Below are 17,470 nucleotides of genomic sequence, written 5' to 3' on the forward strand. Positions count from 1 at the left end.
GTCAATTTTTGTCAAATATTCAAAGAATAGTTACCTTTTTACTTTATGTTACAAATATGGTCTTGATATCTACACATCAGCAAGAGAAACAAAACAAATTACAGCACCAATATACCTAATGAACATTGATACAAAAAGTTTAATAAAATATTAGCAAGCAGCTTATTAAAACATATTAGGACTATGCTATGACTAGGAAGACAGGGTTGGTTCAATAAAAGGAAGACTATCAATATAATAATGTTAATTATAAGTAGTAAAAAGCATTTGTATTTTATTTAAAAACTTTTAAAATGTAAGAATAAATGGATCTTTAATATATAATATGTACTATAATATACATTTAATATAACTAATAATAAATACAAGAACAAACATTATATGTGATGGAGAAAAGTTAAAAGACTTTCCGATAATAGTCAGGATAAAGTAGGAATGCCAATTATCAACATTCCAAAATGTTTATATTATTTTTGTTAAATTAAACTTTTCAATCAGAAAAAAAGTTCATCCCTCTTCTTTCCACCCATTCTTCTCTCTTCCAAAATGAATTTTTTTTTTTTTTTTTTTTTTTTTTAACAAACATGTAGTCAAACAAAACAAATTTCCCCATTGGCCACTTAAATTTTTTTTTCCTCATTCTATACTCTGAATCTTTCACCTATCAAGAGGTGGGTGACATGTTTCATCTCAAGTTCTCTGGACTGTTGTGATCAGTGTTCTCATGTTTTTCAAACTTGTTTGTCTTTAAGATATTGTCCTTGAACAAATTGTTCCCCTTATTCTGCACATTTCAGTCTCCTTCAGTTCTTAGAGGTCTTTTCAGATTTCTCTGAAACCATCCCCTTCATTTCTCACAGCACAGAAGTATTCCATTTTATAATATGTATGTCACAACTTATTCAGTTATTTACCAATTGGACAGTACCACCTTCAGTGTCTTTTTTTTTTTTTTTTGACTAAGAGTGGCTATAAATATTTTTGCACATCTTTAATTAGAATTTATTTTGCTTAGAACTAATCCCTCCCTTAATGTAACATCTCTATTATTTCTCTGTCTTCCTTCTTCCTCCTTTTTTCCTTGTACCAAATTGTGTATATAGATATTCTTCCTTCTTTTGACCAGTTTCTCCTGTCTCTTTCTCCTCCTCTGTATAGACTTTTCCTTGGGAAAAGATTAGATAAGATAATCTTCCCTAACCTTCCTTTTCCTTTTCCTTCCCAGTGTATTCCATTTCCTTCCCTTTCCCTTCTTAAAATAATTAAGACTTTACAGAACTACACTCTCTCTCAAAATCGGGACAAAGAAACCTTGTCCCTACACCGGAGAATAGTGAACATTCTATTACTAAACATACACTCTCCACTTCTGGTTGTTTGCTGTCCTTCTTCTGGAAAAGGACCAAAATGACATCACTATATTAGAGTCCAGTTACCACGTGTCCGACTGAGGTTGTTCAGACCAATAGGAGCTCTGAATGTTCCGCCACAGGTCGGACAAAATAATCCCCATGAACAGTTGGGGTAGATTCTCTAATTTTGTGTGTCTGGCGTTTCTTCTGAGCAAATTCAATTCTGCTTTGCCGGCCTCTTCACTTCCCCGGCCCCCTCCACCCTCCCCAAAATATTGCCATTCAGTTCTACTAACTCAAGCAAACATAGTTCACCTAATGAAACTGTTCCTGCTTGGGTGACTACTTTCAATTACAATATTTCAGCCCCTCACAATTCCCTAAACCAGTAAATACGCAATACAAAACAAGATTTAAAAACTGAAACCACAAAATCTAGTGGGACTCAAAGCCCTAAGGGTCAATCTGGGTTTTAATTTTATTTAGAAGAACTAGGATAGCGAAAGAAAGAAAATTATGTGGATTTACAATTATTATGTAGAAATTTTGTTTCAAATTAAACTTTAAAAAAAAAGAATATTTTGTAAATAGATTGATTTTTGCTAGAGAGTCTTTATTCTGGAAGCCATATTTTATAGTATACTTTGTCTTTACTGGTGATATTTTAGAAAGGTACTAGATAATTTAGAGGGACATTGATAAAGAAAGTATATGTGTACAGTACGTCTTACATTACTTAAGTAGCATCCAATCCCATGATTCTTTATTTCATTGCTTGTCTCAAAATAATGAACATCAGAGAGAGAGGATACAAATATATTGCTATGTATCAATCATTTCTAGGTTATGAAATGGCTAAACTAACAATCAGGGAGAAATTGATATTATTTATGCAAAGAACAACACAGTTTAGTATCCTTAAGAGTCCGTCTAATCCAAAAACTAATCATGTGACTGTGAAATTCACAGTAATGTAGTTCCTGATGAACGAATTTTCTCATCTTGCTCTTCTGCATGAATGAAACTGACGGTTCAATTTTTCAATTTCTGATTAATGCTTAATGAATTAACATTAATTAATGATGAACAGTACTGTAATAATATAATGTGCAAAGAAAAGTCTGATGTAAAAATTTATATCAGTTTGTGGTTTTAAAAAAAAGGAAATCTGGGTGACATTAATTTTAAAAATTAAATTAAAAAGAAAAAAGAAAAACTACTCTGAGATCTTTTATCTTATTAAATTCCCTTGATAACCTTGTTCATTTGTTACAATAGTGCCTGACTTTTCATGACCCCATTTGGGGTTTTCTTGGCAACAATATTAGGGAAATTTGCCATTTCCCTCTCCAGCTCATTTTAAAGATGAGGAAACAGACAAAGAGGCTTAAGTGATTATCCTAGTGTCATAAAGCTGGTCTGAAGCTATATTGAACTCAGGGAAATGACTTCCTAACTAACCTGAAAGGTGGTACTCTGCGCCCTATGGCGCCACCTAGCTGACTCCTGGAGATAGTAGCTGTATCTCCCTGTATTAAAATCTAGTTTATCTGTGGTTAGTTGTAACGAGCTGTCGTCTCCAGAAGCTGCTGGATCGCTCTCTGGGAAGAGATCTGCTGTGTCTTCTACTCAAATCTCTCCGACAGATTCTTCTTCCTGTAATGAACCGTTGTCTCCAGGCAGTTGCTGTTAACTCTTGTCCAAAGAAGTGACTTCCCTTCCTGCAGAGAGCTCCGTCAAGCCTGATGCAATTCAGAGTCTCCTCTTTCTCTGAGAGTCCTCTTCTTTTATTCTCCCAGAGAATGGGCGTGGGATAATGCAAGGGCTTCTGGGAAGAACCACCCCAGCCAATGAGCTTGCCCCCTCTGTCAAGTCAACCTGAGTTCTCACCTTGTAACTATCCAGACAACCTCAGTTCTCACTTAGTAATCCTAACATCTCCCCCTTTCTTTTGATTTAGAACATAGGACAGTCATGACCTTGAAACATAAATCCATCAATATGGGAAGTATTACAGATAATTACATAAATTACATAAGCACATAGTAACATAGTAACATAACACATGCTAGAAGTATATAACATAATCATAATCAAATAATCATAAATTGAAAATTTATAAATGTCCATAAGTCCATTGTCCATTAGTCTCATCTTGTGTGAGGAAGTCCAATGATTCCTGCTGGTTTTTAAAGTTCTTTAACAGTCTTCTTATTATCCATGATCTTTCAGTGTCAGATGTTTCTTAGATCTTCTCCTTTATTTTGAGGTCTTTCTCTTTTTTCTGTCTCTCTCTGGTGGACAAGGCGAATATGACTCGTTGGCACCCATCTGATTCCTTCTCCTGCTGAAGAAATACAAGCAAACCCTCTCCCCCAGGCAGTTAACCTATCTGGTCCCTTCCATTCACCACTTTCTGGATCTCTCCACATCACCTGGCGATTATCTAAGGACAGTGGAGCTGCTCGCACTGGACACTGCCCTTCTGGTGGGTTATAAAACCTGTCTGCTGGAGCCAGTGCATCTTTGTCAAAAATTAGAAAATTAATGGTATAGAGAACTAAATTTAGAAGTTCTCTAGGGTTACCTGTGGCTCCCCCTTTCTTTTGTTTTTGGAGGAGTGTCTTAATATCTCTGTTTCTTCTCTCTACTATTGCCTGCCCTTGAGGATTAAAGGGTATGCCCGTGGTATGTAAAATCTTATACTGTGCACAAAAGTGTGTAAAATGTTTGGACGTATATGCAGGTCCATTGTCTGTTTTTATTGCTTGTGGCACACCCATAATTGCAAAAGCTTGTATAAGGAATTCAGTGACCACTCGGGCTGTCTCTTTTGCTGCTGGCATTGCAAATGTGAATCCTGAAAAGGTGTCTACCACGACATGAATAAAAGATAGACGACCAAAAGATTTATAATGGGTCACATCCATTTGCCAGATTTCATTGGGTCTCAAACCACGAGGATTCTTCCCTGGAGGGAGTGTAGGAGCATGGAAAGGAAGACAAGCTGTACAGCTTTTTACTATGCTCCTAGCTTCCTCTCTTGTGATTCCAAATTGTAAACGTAAAGCTCGAGCAGCCTGATGATATTTAGAATGAGATTCTTGTGCTTCCTGAAATAAAGGACTACTGGCTAACATGGTTAGAAGGCTATCTGCCTTTGAATTTCCATCAAAAATGGGACCTGGAAGTCCACTATGTGAGTGGACATGCAAGATATAAATCTTGCCTGGATGTTTTCTCACTTGCTCTTGAAGTTCCTTAAAGAGCTGATAAATATTGGAGGCTGCAAATTTTATTTGGGCTGTGGCAATTCTTTGTACTACACCTACTGAATAGGCTGAATCAGTAATTATATTTACGTCTCCTGGGTAATAAGTGAGAGCTAGCATGATAGCAAATAATTCATTCTGTTGAGTGGATTGAAAAGGAGTCCTGATTACTCTCTTTATGGTTAAATCATGAGAGTATATGGCACAAATATTTTCTTTGGAGGCATCTGTAAAGATTGTTGGTCCTTTAAGAGGAACCTTAGAAACCTTTTCTTCAAAAATCCATCGCCAATTATGTAGTAGCCGGGTAATCTTTAATGGAGATCCATGTGCAAAATTTGGAGCGGTGGCCAATAAAATTTGCCATTCTGGGATGTTCTCACAGCATACATTAATCTGTGCGTTAGTATAGAATGTGTATATTTTTTCAGGACTTATCCCAAATAATTGTGTTACTCTCTTAATAGCCTTTAATAAAATCCTAGCCACAAGCACTGGGTAAGGTGTAAGGCTTTGTTCTGGTTGTGCTGGGAGGTTCACCCACTCAATCACTCTGTCTCCTTGATGAAGGACTGCTGTGGGTGCCTCTTTTGTAGCAAAAACTGATATTTCCAAGGGTTTTTGAGTGACTCTTTCAACCACATTGGATAAAGCCAGTTCAACTTCTCTCAAAGCCTTTTGTGCTTCTTTTGTAAGCTGGCGTGGTGAATTTAAAGCACTGTCTCCCCTTAAAATATCATATAGTGGTTGCAATTGACAGGTAGTCAAGCCTAGCACGGGACGCATCCATTGGATATCTCCTATCAATTTCTGGAAGTCATTTAAGGTGTTTAGCTTCTCTGTTCTTAAGGAGAGTTTTTGTACTGTAAGCACCTTAGGATATACTTCATATCCTAAATATTGAAAAGGAGCATGTCTTTGAATTTTTTCTGTAGCTATATGCAGTTTGTAGTACTTTAATGTTTCCATGGTCCTTTGTAGACATGCCTCTAACATTTGTTCCTCAGGTGCACATCCCAAAATATCATCCATATAATGTAACAATATTACTTTTGGAAAGGCTTTTCTTACTGGAGCAAGAGCAGCTGCAACATACATTTGGCACATAGTAGGGCTGTTTTTCATTCCCTGTGGCAAAACTGTCCATTCATATCTTTTATAAGGCTCAGCCAAATTAACACTAGGCACTGAAAAAGCAAATCTTTTCATATCCTCCTTATCTAGAGGAATAGAATAGAAACAATCCTTAATGTCTATAACCCATAGAGGCCATTCTCTTGGCAACTGAGTAGGAGATGGAAGTCCAGGCTGAAGAGTTCCCATAGTTTCCATCTGTTCATTTACTCTTCTTAGATCAGTTATCATCCTCCATTTTCCAGATTTCTTTTTCACCACAAATACTGGGGAATTCCAAGGACTTAGAGAAGGCCGCAAGTGTCCTTGGTCAAGTTGTTCTTGCACTATGTCTAATAAGGCCTGAATTTTATCACTTCTTAAGGGCCACTGTTCTACCCACACTGGTGAATCAGTTTTCCACTGAATAGGAACTGGTGAAAGTGCAGGTAGGCCTTCAACAGCAGCCCTGCCTAAAAAGCCGAAGTGCTTATTTGTAATCCTATCTGCTGTAAAATGTCTCTTCCCCACAGATTGATGGGGATTTTTTCAACCACAAAAGGAGTAAAAGCTCCTGTTTCTCCTTCAAATACCCATCTCAAAGGCCTAGCACTAACTTCTGCTGCTATTGATCCTCCCACCCCAGACATATAGGTGTCTGCTTTAATCTTTGGCCAGTGACCGGGCCAATTGGCACCTCTAATAACTGTACGATCTGCACCCGTGTCTACCAATCCTTCAAATGGTATTCCGTTTATATAAATAGTAAGCATAGGTCGGTCAGCTGTCACAGCTGCTGTCCAATATATTCCTGGATTTTGTTCATTGGAGTCAAAATCTAGGCGACTATCACTAGATTGCTTATTAGGGGTCCGTAACAATAAGGCTGATGCTACTACTTCTCCTGGTTGATAAATCACACGTTGTCTGCCTGTGTTAGTGACTGGGATATTAGATACACATTCTCCAGTCTCCCACATCAGTGTATGGATGGACACTGTTTTGTAGGCACTCTCAGAAGGTGAAATGGTCAAGCCTACTGTGCCTGGAGGCAAAGGATCCATAGGCTCAACAGGAACAGATTTCACTTCTCCAGGGAGTATCTCGGTAGTCTCTACTGCACACAACTCTATTTTTCCTAATTTCAATCCCTTTCTTCCATCTGATTGCCTTTTGGCTGATTGATCATGTCTTAAAATTCTCTGGATGTAACCTCGGCTGCCATCATGCCCCACTTGGGGGGCTGAAGCTGGGCCCCATCTGTCATTTCCCTGGGTCAATCTACATTCGGAGGCCCAGTGGAGGCCCTTGTGACATTTTGGACATGGAGTTTTAGGTCTTCTCTCACCCTGTCTTCTCACTGTATCTCCATATCTACACTGAGCTCTTAGATGCCCAATTTTTCCACATTGAAAACATCGCCGAGTTTCTCTAGAAGGCCCTTGCCAGGAGGGACCCTGCCTTTCCACATTCATCATTGTCCGGGTGTAAAAAGCATTTGTTCCCACTGTAGCACAGCGTCTTATGATCTCCTCTAAAGGAGCATCTTTGTCTAATCCCCATATAATTCTTTTGCAAATCTCATTGGCATTTTCCTTAGCCAGATGTCTGGTCATTATTTCTGTAGCTGAATTTTCTCCAATAGTTCTTTTGACAGCAGTTTGCAAACGTCCCACAAAATCTGCAAAAGGTTCATTGGGACCTTGCTGTATTTTAGTGAAAGCCTCTCCATGATCTTTCTGTCCAGGAAGGACACCCCAAGCTTTTATTGCAGCCTTAGCAATTTGTTCATATATTGTCATGGTATAATGAATCTGTTCCGAATTCTCTCCATACTGACCTTCACCAGCTAAGTGCTCAAAAGTGAATTGTGTGTTAACTCCTATTTCCAAATTGCATCTGACTTGAATTTTACATAATTCATGAAATTCCGCAAGCCATAATAAATTTTCTCCAGGTTCCAGACATGTCCTTGCTATGGATTTCCAATCATTCGGGGTTAGGACTTCATAAGACAAACCATCTAGTAACATTTTGACATAAGCTGATGTAGCCCCATAAAGGGTACAACCTTTTTTCAAATCCTTAATTTTATTCAAATCTAAAGGTGCATATCTTCTCCTTTTTTTACCTACAGAATCAATCTCTTCAATCACAGGATATGCATGTATAAAATCACTTATATCCTGTCCTTCTCTCTTAGCTTTAACCAATGCTTTTTCTAATCTTGTCATAGGCTTAGGCTGCTTCACAGGCAATTCTGTTTGTGTTTCTGCCTCTTCCCCTCTTTCTTCCTCCATCTCTGAAGGTGGGGTTGATGTGGGCCTGTCAATAATCTGTTCTCTAGGCAGGGTTGAAGCTTCTTCAAGAGAATCATACCATAATTCCTCATTTAAATCCTCTTGCTCTAGGGAAAGATCTTGATCTTTCCTTTTTTCCTCACACTTCCTCCTCTGTTCATTTTTAGAACTTTTCCTTCTCCTACAACTTGCTTGATAGTTTAAGGCTAATTGAACTATGTTGTAGATATAAAATACTTCTGCAGAAATTGAACGAGGCCCATTTTTTGCTTGAAATTCTTTCATTTCATATCCCACTAGCTTCCATTTATCTACATCTATCTTTTCTTCCTCTAAGAACCAAGGGGATGTGCGTCTTAATGCAGCCAAGAGTTTAGCAATCTGTACCCAGGTTACAAGTAAACTCTGCTCCTCAATTATGTTGATTATACTCTCTATAGTACCACTCCTGAATGGAGCTGAGGTTGCGTCTGGGGCTGAGGTTGAGTCGGCTGAGGTCCAGGGATTGAATATAGCTAACATCTGCCCCATTTCAGCTATAAGAGATTCCTGGTTTAGCCCTTAACAAGTTAAGTTCCTTATTTATCTATTAGCACGCTCACTTAATCTTTAACAAAGTTTCCTCGTTACTCACGGTTCTGGGTCAGAGAGACTGAGATCTAGATTGGAAGCTTTTCCACTGGAATCAGGACTGTGTCTGTCCCTGTTCGGGCACCAAATTGCGAAGGTCTGGTCTAGCTCCTCTTGTCAGGATAAGCAAAAGTCCTTGCCCCACGTGTGGACGCCAATTGTAACGAGCTGTCGTCTCCAGAAGCTGCTGGATCGCTCTCTGGGAAGAGATCTGCTGTGTCTTCTACTCAAATCTCTCCGACAGATTCTTCTTCCTGTAATGAACCGTTGTCTCCAGGCAGTTGCTGTTAACTCTTGTCCAAAGAAGTGACTTCCCTTCCTGCAGAGAGCTCCGTCAAGCCTGATGCAATTCAGAGTCTCCTCTTTCTCTGAGAGTCCTCTTCTTTTATTCTCCCAGAGAATGGGCGTGGGATAATGCAAGGGCTTCTGGGAAGAACCACCCCAGCCAATGAGCTTGCCCCCTCTGTCAAGTCAACCTGAGTTCTCACCTTGTAACTATCCAGACAACCTCAGTTCTCACTTAGTAATCCTAACAGTTAGTCTCTTGTTCATTGTGTTCATTGTGTTAGTCTCTTGTTCATTGTGTTTTTCTTTTTCTGTTTCTCTTGACTCCTGTAGATGCACTTTAGATTTCCTGGTGTGGTCTTTCCTGGCATGGAACAACACCTGGGAAATCCCCAGAGTTGGAAATTAAGTATCTTCTTTAAGGAAAAGCAAAGTGTCCAGTACCACTGGATTGCAAAGTCCTGGGGAAAAGGAAAACATGGGATAAGATTTATGAAAACTGACAAGACAAAGGGCTGTCAAACTGTGATCCAGCAGTATCTCTAGTGATCTGTACTCCAAAGCAATCATAAAAAAGGGAAAGGACCCACATGTGCAAAAATGTTTGTGGCAGCCCTTTTTGTAGTATCAAGAAACTGGAAACTGAATGGATGCCCATCAATTGGAGAACGGCTGAATAAGTTATTGTATATGAATGTTATAGAATGTTATTGTTTTTTAAGAAATGATGAATACAGGACTCTGGAGAAGCATAAGGAAGTAATCAGAAAAGGGACAACATAAGAAACTTAATAAAATTTATCCGTTTACATTTCTACATGGGAAGATGCTATTAGACCTCTTTCATTTTTATGGCAGTTAATATAGACAGTTAAGTATGGAGAAATAATATCTAATTAAAAATGGTGAAATTAAGAAGAGGAATGTACTGGGAGAAAGGGAAATGGGGATGTGGAATGGCACAAATTATCTGCCTTAAAAAAGAGGCAAGAAAAAGCTTTTATAGTGGTTGGGAAGAAGGGCAAGAAAGGGGAAGTGAGTAAATCTTACTCTCATCAGAATTGGCTCAAATAGGAAATAACAAACATACTCAATAGATATATAGAAATCTGTCTTACCTTGCAGGAAAATAAAAAGGGAATAGGATATGGAAAGGAGGGAGAAGATGATAAAAGAGAGACATATTGGGAAAGGGAGCCGTCAGTAGCAAAACACTTGAAGAGGGATAGGATGAAATAAAAGAGAAAATAAATGGGGAAAATACAATTAGCAATCATAATTGTAAAAAAAATATTTTGAAGCAAGTTTTTCTTTTCTTTTTTTTTTTTTAATAGTTTTTATTTACCAGATATATGCATGGGTAATTTTACAACATTGACAATTGCCAAACCTTTTGTTCTAATTTTTCCCCTCCTTCCCTCCACCCCTTCCCCCAGATGGCAGGTTGACTAATACATGTTAAATATGTTAAAGTAGAAATTAAATACAATATATGTATAATGTCCAAACAGTTGTACAAAAAGAATCGGACCTTGAAATAGTGTACAATTAGCCTGTGAAGGAAATAAAAAATGCAGCCGGACAAAAATAGAGGGATTGGGAATTCTATGTAGTGGTTCATAATCATCTCCCAGAGTTCTTTTGCTGGGTGTAGCTGGTTCAGTTCATTACTGCTTTATTGGAACTGATTTTGATCTCATTGTTGAAAATGGCCACATCCATCAGAATTGATCATCATACAGTATTGTTGTTGAAGTATATAATGATCTCCTGGTCCTGCTCATTTCACTCAGAATCAATTCATGTAAGTCTCTCCAGGCCTTTCTGAAATCATCCTGTTAGTCATTTCTTACAGAACAATAATATTCCATAATATTCATATACCACAATTTATTCAACCAATCTCCAATTGATGGGCATCCATGTAGTTTCCAGTTTCTGGCCACCACTAAGAGGGCTGCCACAAACATTCTTGAAGCAAGTTTTTCTGATAAGGCCTCATTTCTCAAGCACAGAGAAAACAGCCAAACTTATTTAAAAAAAATAAGACCCATACCCCAATTGATAAATGACCAAAAGATATGATCTGTGCCCAAAAGGCAATAAATTCATGCATATCCTTTGACCTAACACTACCACTACTAGGCAAGAATTCCAAAAGAGATTGGGGGAGGGGGGAAGGAAAATAACTCATATGTACAAAAAATATTCAGAGCAATTCTTAGGGGAAATTTTGGAAGTTAAGGGGATGCTCATCAATTGGGGAATGGCTCAATAAAGTGTGGTATGTGTTTGTGATGGAATATTATTGTTTGGTGAGCAGGATAGTCTCAGAGGGGGAAAAACACCTGGAAAGTCCTCCATGAACTCAAGCAAAGTGAAATGAAATTTATTAAAAGTAACAGCAATATTCTGGGATGACCAGATATAAATGTCATTGCTATTCTCTGTCTGTCTGTCTCTTTCTCTCTTGCTTTCATTCTCTCTCTCTCTATTTTTAACTTAACTTTTCTTGAGGGTTTTTATTTTCACTAGGGTGGGAGAGTTATGTTTTCTTTCACAACTTGACTTTTATGGAAATGTTTTACATAACTTCACATGTGCTTTCTTAATTGTGGGTAGAGATAAAGGAGAGAACCTAGAACTCAAAAATCTTAAAAACAAATGTAAAAAAATTGATTTGAATGTAACTGGACCAACATGTGGATATTTTTAATTGACTATACATGCCTAATGATGAGGATTGTTTTTTTTTTGTTTTTTTTGTGGGGTTGTCTTTGTTCAGGAGGGAGCAGGATGATGGATCAACATTATGAATACAGGTATTAATATTAATGCTTCTGCAAACTAATTTTTAAAGATGAAATTTAATAGAATAATTGGCTGCTTGTTTGGGGAGATTGTAATTATTCTTATTCACAGAGAGGACTTGAGGACCCTGAGATTCCTTCCACCTTGGAGATTCTATGACTGTTCTTGTGTTTTGGAAGGTATCACCCAGTCATCTTTCTCTCTTTGTTGTTCAGTTTTTTCAGTTGTATCTCTTCATGACCCTATTTGAGGTTTTCTTGGTGATTTGCCATTTTCTTTTCCGGCTCATTTTATGGAGGAGGATACTGAGGCAAAGTATTAAGTGACTAACCCAAGTCTCACAGAATGCATTTGAACTTTGTTCTACCCAACTTTAGTGCTCTATCGTGCTACTTGCTGCTCTCTTAGAATCTGTAATTTCTAAATTCTATATATAGAATTTAGAAATATATATATTTCTAAATTCTATATATAACTTTTTTTGATCCTCTATAGTTCTGAATGTCTTCTCACTCATGTCCCCAAAAGAAAAAAAGCCCTTATGTTTATGTATTTTGAACTTGTTTATATGTGTACATATTGTATCCCCCCCAATAGAATGAGAGAAGTGGCGACTTCACAGGAGTCTTTGTATCCTCCAGACAGAACACAATTCTCAAAGATATAGAGCTAGTGATTAAATATTTGTTGATTAATTAATAAGCTCAGGAAAAGCATTCTTGTGGCCTGGATTATCTGGGGTATCCAGCTATCCAGTTAGGGTGGCAGCCGAATAAGGGAAGCAGCAATTAGTAATTATATTCAACTGATAGGTAAAACTAAGGTTCCACAAGTCTCAGGGACCAGAAAGTGCCTAGAGTTGTTTTGGAAAACAGCAAAAGCATTTGGGTAAAATTCCAGTAAAGAACTTTAGAACTCTGCTGAGATGTCCAATTGTGATTTTCTCTCTTCCTGCCTCTTGTGTGGGAGGTGGTAGAGTATATCTGGAACAAAGCATCTTTGTCCAACATGCCAGCATGTTTTTAACTGCTTTATCAGCATGAGAAAGGATTTTATGGGAAGAAGGTGAGCATCAACAAAACACTGAAGCCCCAATGCCAGAGCAGTTCCCCATGCCTAGAATACTGTCTCCTCCTCATCTCTACCTCCTAGTTCCCCTGGCCTCCTTCAATACTGAAAAGAGGGAGAAAAAAAAAAAATCGCATCTCAAAATCTTAGAAAAATGAATGTTGAAAACCATGTTTACTTGTAATTGAAAAAATAATATGCTCTTAAAAAAAATAAATAAAAGACTGAGTTCACTGATAAGTGAGCTCTTAAAAGACTGTGATCTGATACTACTGCCAGAAGGGACTTTAGAACACAGAAAATAGAATTAGCAAGGAAGAATCTTGGATTGAAAAACAGAGAATTTTCTGAAAAGGACGCTTACAGGTTTCTTACTTTTCTCAGTTTCTCACTTTCAGGCTCTTCCTCCCTTTCCAGTCTTCATAAATTTACTTCCCATTTAAGCCTCCAAACGGGATCTGATCACACTGGCTTTCTTGTAGTTCCTCTTGAGTTCCACCCCTTTCCCCCACCACTTTTCCTCACCACTTCCCCATTCTCTGGTTCCTATCAAGGCTGAGTTCAAATCCCCTCTCTGCAGAGTCCTTTCCCCTGTTTTCTGCCTCTGCCATGCTAGGGTTTTGCCTTCCTAGATCACTTTTCATTCCAGGATCTAAGTGTCTTAGCAATCAATCAAAAGCTAAACACTGGTGATAAAAACGCTTTAAAAAAAAAAAAAGAAAAGAAAAAGAAAAAGAAAAAGAAATGGAGACCTCTAAATAACTGTGCACTTATGGTGAAGGGAAAGGGGACCCATTACCAGGCCCAAAGTTCAAATCTGGTCTTAGACACTTACTACCTGGGTTACCCTGAGCAAGATACTTAACCGGGCTAACTTCAATTCCCTCATCTGTCAAATGAGCTGGAGAAGGAAATGACAAAACACTTCAATATCTTTGCCAAGAAAACCCCAAGTAAGTGGGATCATTAAGAGTTGTATAGGACACTTCAACAAAGATACTGTACAAGGATGTATGCTGATGGAAGTGGATTTCTTCAACATAGAGAAGAACTAATCCAATTCCAATTGATTAATGATGGACAGAACCAGCTACATCCAGAAAAGGAACACTGGGAAATGAATGTAAACTGTTATTTTTACCTTCTGAATCCAATTCTTCCTGTGCAACAAAAAATTCGGTTCTACACATATATATTGTATCTAGAATATACTGTAATATATTTAACATATATAAGACTGCTTGCCATCTGGGGGAGGGGGTTGGGGGAGGAAGGGAAAAAATCTGAATAGAAGTAAGTGCAAGGGATAATGTTGTAAAAAATTACCCATGCATATGTACTGTCAAAAAAATGTTATAATTATAAAAATAAAATAAAAAAAATTAAAAAAAAAAAAAAAGAAAAAAAAAAAAAAGAGTTGTATAGGACTGAAAGAACAACAAAAGGATAATAAGCATTTATATAGCACCCACAGTATCTAGCAAGTATCTATATAGCATCTACACAGTGCCAATCAATTTAGGAATATCTCATTTGGCCATCAAAACAACCCTAAAATATCCTATTGGTATCTCCATTTAACAGCTGAAGAAATTGAGGCAAACAGGGATTAAGTGACTTGCCCACAGTCACATAGGTAGTGTTTGGGGCTAGATTTTAACTCAGGTGTAATGACTCTAGGCCCAACATTATCTACCAAGCCACTCAGGTATTTTTAATTTTTTTGCATTGAGTATTATCCAACTCCTTTAGACTAAGTCTCTTGAAAGCAGACATTATTTTTGCCTTTCTTTGTATTCTCAGTACTTAGCACAGTGTCTAGCATCCAATACGCATTTGATTAAATGTAGTTGACTGTCTTATAAGACACCAAAACCTTTAAAAGGAAATCTCTCCCAGGCTTTTGGAGCATTCTATTCATCATTATTGGGATTTGTCATTATAATTAACTTTATAGTTCTTTGTGATTATGAAGCCCTTTTAGCTCCTGTAATCCTCACATTATCTATCCTGTGGTTCAGGGAATTAAATTTATTTTTTTTCAGGTAACAACACTTTTATATTATGCACTGCTTTAAGGCTTACCAAAGAGAAGGAATTTGAGAGGTTAAGTAGATTTGGTCAAGATAGACAGATTTACGAATAAATGGGGATCAAACTCAGAACTACAAGAACCCAACTAGGTTCTCAGTGGTCCTGGAAGTCACCACTTGCTGCAGTGTTACCCTTAACTAGACTGAGTTCCTTTTGTCTCCATCTCATCTCTTCTTCTGGTCCAATGAGTTTCTTAGTTTCCAGGAGGAATTGGACAATCCCGTCTGCCTTCTCTAAACAGAATTGGCACCTGAATTCCTGATGTGGTTATATTAACATACAAAGCCCACATTTCTTCCAAGCCAATTCCCTAATGAATCAATAGGGATTTCTATCCCAGATTTTTTCCAGTCTTCCCATTCTTTCATTGCTGACTTGACCTTGGAAAAAACTTGCAAACTCTATGTTCCTCTTCACCAAGCTGGCATTTTTAACCTGGAATCCAGAAACTTAAGGAAAAATGAAGATGAAGTAATTCAAGTCATTTCCAATAAAATTGTGATAGAAAGTACCATTTGCATCCAGAATGGACTGTGGGGACTGAATGTGGATCATAACATAGTCTTTACATCTTTTTTGGTTGTTGTTTGCTTGTTTTTTTTTTTTCCTTGCATTTTTTTTCTTTTGAGCTTATTTTTCTTGTGCAACATGAAAATATGTTTAGAAGAATTGCACTTATTTAATCTGTATCAAATTGTTTGCTGTCTTGGGGAAGAGAGAGGGGAAAGGGAAGGAGAAAAATTTGTAACACAAGGTTTTGCAAAGGGGAATGTTGAAAACTTTCCTTGCATGTATTTGGGAGGAAAAACACTACTAAAAAGCAAAACAAAACAAAACAAAACAAAAACAACATTTTTTCTGAAGAGTCCATAGACTTCACCTCCTCTTCCCTATTAAGGTCCCCTGAAGCCTCATCTTTGGGATAAGAAAGGGGAAGAAAAGGCAGAGGAAAGGGACCTCACTTGGAACCTGACACCTTTCTCCTTTTCAGCCTATCCCAGAATCTTCAAGAAAATCCCTGGTCCGTCCCATATTCCCTGCCTAGTTCATAGTGCCCAGGACCCATTTGGGGGAACCTTCTCCGGGAGGACAAACTAATCCTGGACAAGAAGTTTGGTGTGTAGGAGCTGAGCAGGGGTGGAAGGGTGTGGGGGACATGAGAGGGTATCTGGATTCAGAGGGCCAAGGTAGGAGGATGGCTAAGGGGAGGAGAGGGGCTATCACAGACGCTGGTCTTTGTCCTACCACCCCCTCCCATATGGTCAAGCCAGTCCAGATCTAGGTGAACTTGTCTCCAATGCCCCTGTCCAAGACAGGGAAGTTGCCCAGACCAGGAGATGACATTGCACCTCCTTGTTAGCCCCTTTCTCTAGTTGTTAACTGAATTTCTTTGGGACTCTGCCTGGCAAAACTCCATTAACATCACCCCCAGGCTTCCAATGATGGAACATAGAGCCTTTGTCCTCCCACTAACTGGCGTCCCCTGTTCACAAGCCCAAATACTACTAAAGGTCTAACACTGTGGAAGGCACTTCTCCCAGGACCTTCGAGAGGAGCCAGTGTCCTCCCACTCACCCTTCCCCCCATTCTCTCTAGGACTGGTTCTTCCAGGGCACTGCCTATCCAACTGATGGGTGGGATGGAGGGGAAAAAAAGTGGGGCTGCCCAAGGGATAAACACACAGCCCCATTTGGACCCTTTAGCTATTCCCAAAAGGTCAAGCACAGACTGCTGACATGATTCTTTAAAGTGCACTCCAAATCACATTTGATCCTTACTACCCTGCCAGGTAGGTATGATCCCCATTTTACAGATGGGAAAACTTGAGGCACAGGTTATATGGGAGCTGAGCAGGGAGGAAAACTAGCACTGAGGTTGTGGGACACAGGATGCATCTGGGGAGGGAGAGGGACCAGTCACAAAGCCAGTGTGGGTGAAATCCAGGGAGATGGAGTCTAGGTTGGACCCCCCTGCATCCACACAGGATGAAGAAACCAAGAGCTTACCCTCATCTGCTGTGGCAATGTAGCTACAGTGGGACTCTTAACCTGGGATACACAGCAAAATTTCTGTCAACTTGGGTAGGGAAAAGAATGCATCTTAAATTTAACAGATCTAACTGAAATTCAGCATGTCCTTCATAGAAATGTAAGAAAACAGCTGTATCCAGCAAGGGGTCCAGTAGACTTTGCTAGACTCTCAAAGGGTCCACCATCCCTAAGTGGTTAAAACCTCAAACCCTGATCAATATGTGTTTATGCCTATGGCACACAAGCACACACACCTGGACATCTGTGGGACCCCATCAAACAGTTCTGGGTAACTTTCAGACAGAAAGCCAAAATAATGGGCTAAATCTAGCAAAATAATTAATAATAATAATAAAATAACATCTAATAGTAAATTCATTAAGGTATAAAAATGAAGCCTGACCCTTGGGCTCAGATGACCAATTACCCAAGTACAGGACGGGGCAGACGAGAGTTGGTTACAAGGCCTAGGTGGGGGTCCAGCCCCAAGCCATCAACAAGACAAAACAAAAGCC

This window comes from Sminthopsis crassicaudata, chromosome 1 (assembly GCF_048593235.1).
Source record: "Sminthopsis crassicaudata isolate SCR6 chromosome 1, ASM4859323v1, whole genome shotgun sequence".
Taxonomy (NCBI): domain Eukaryota; kingdom Metazoa; phylum Chordata; class Mammalia; order Dasyuromorphia; family Dasyuridae; genus Sminthopsis; species Sminthopsis crassicaudata.